Genomic DNA, 2,009 nt, shown 5'->3' on the forward strand with positions numbered 1-2,009 from the left:
TTTTCATGAAATTTCAAGGTTGACTTGTTTTCATCAATTTCCCCCCATAAATGCAATGGTTTCTGTGTGTAACGGTCGTCCCTGGGAAGGGAGAGGAGCGCCGGCCGGAGACCAGCGGAAGCGAGGCCCTCTTATGGAGCAGGACTCTGCAGAGAACACTGGACTTGCATGACGAAGTCATCACAAGGAAAGCGGTTTTAAGATGGGCCCAACAAAATGCCATGTGGCTTATCTAACGAATGCAGGGACTGGGCCACCGAGAGGTGGGGAGCAAGGCGCCCAGTTACTTCCCTGTTTTGCCCAGCGGACCGGGGCAGTGGCGAAGTCTGGCCGCTGCCGAGAATGCCCCTCTATCCAGAGGGTGGATGCTGAGCTTTACAAAGCTCTGTGCAGCTGGGAGACTACAGTGTTCGTGGCCAAAGGCCAGCAAACGGCCCTGCTGTACCTGGGGGTTAGGGATGTCCACCCACCCCTACTCTGGCTTTTCTTTAATGATACCTGAGAGTCCATATAAATGCAACTGGTCTTTCACAGAAGTAGATGCGGCCACTGAGTAGCAAAATGACATGATTCTAACCATATGGAAGGCAGAGAGAGAGAAGCTGAGAGCCAGCTGGGGAATGACAGATTGTTGCTGTAAACATAACAGGAATTTCAGATTCTTCCCTGAAACCTGGGTACAAGAATTGCTTGGAAAACTCAGTAGATGGGCCCTTTTAAATTGTATTTCATAGCCTTAAAACTGTGCTCCCTGGGAAAGAAGATAAATCACTAAGTGTAGGGATGGGTGTGTGTGTGTGTGTGTGTGTGTGTGTGTGTGTACACACATAACTAAAGAAGTGAAATCTGCTTTAGCAATCATTTGACAAGGAGGAAGGCTTTTGTTTTTGGCAAAAAGAAATATATATATATATGCATATATGTAATTTTATACACCCAAAGCACGAGCAGATTAAAGTAGTCAGAATTCAAGAGTAGACAACAAATTGGCTGAACAAAGATAGCACCAAATACCAACACATCTACCCTATGCCAGAAATGCCTCTGCACTTATTTTTCCTTTCTACTGAGAAGAGACATGAGTTCCTGCTGCCATATACATTCTTTGAATGTCCTGCACGAAAACAAAGGATAACTTCAGACAGCAACATCACATCTGTTCCATGATCTTTCAATGATCCCTTTTGATGATCATTACATTTTCTGTTTCTCTAGAACCCATTCCCCATCTTTCCAAATCATTCTCAAGAAGCTTCTGAAGGTAACTGCTTCATATTTAAGAATGGGGATAAGCCCAGTAGAATGATCATTATCTTTGGAAAATACCTCCCAAACTACTACCCTTGGCAGTGTTTCTCCCCCAAAGTTCTACTACTGGAAGCTAATCATATTTGGGACTGCTCTCTCACTACTGGTTAAGACCAGTTCAGATTACTGGAGTATAATCCACTGGGTTAATATTACACCTCCCAGTGAGCCCAGCGGCCAAGACAAGCCCTTCTCTTATCTGCCCTGTTCGGGGGGCTGCAGGGTATGACTCATCGTAGTGGAGCCCAGACTTCAGGTATGGTTATATTTTGATCCTAAAAGCATCTTTTAAAAAATAAGCACCTACAGGCAGCAGAAACTTAGTTGTCAAAGCTATAAACTAATGGCTTAGTGTGGTGTCCTGTGAATCTCAGCCTGGTCTGCCTCCTCAGGGGAAAAAAGGGAGGCAGGAAGAGGTGAGGGTAAAGGAAAGCAGGGGGAGGGAGGGTCTGGAGGAGAGCGGGCCACGTGCACTCGGCACCTGGCTGGCCGGTTCCCTCCTCTCCCGAGAAGTGTCAAGCTTAAGGAGCTACCGGAGGGAGTCCTGGCAATAGCCAGACTCAAGGTCTGACTCTTGCTATCTGAATGCACAAAAGTATTTTTACATGACACTTCTTTTCCAAAAGAAGGTTAGAATTGTGCAGTAATTTATGCCCATCCAAAGTAAAACACAATCAAATCTGAGCAAGCACCAAGTTCGA

This window comes from Physeter macrocephalus, chromosome 4 (assembly GCF_002837175.3).
Source record: "Physeter macrocephalus isolate SW-GA chromosome 4, ASM283717v5, whole genome shotgun sequence".
NCBI classification, from domain to species: Eukaryota; Metazoa; Chordata; class Mammalia; order Artiodactyla; family Physeteridae; genus Physeter; species Physeter macrocephalus.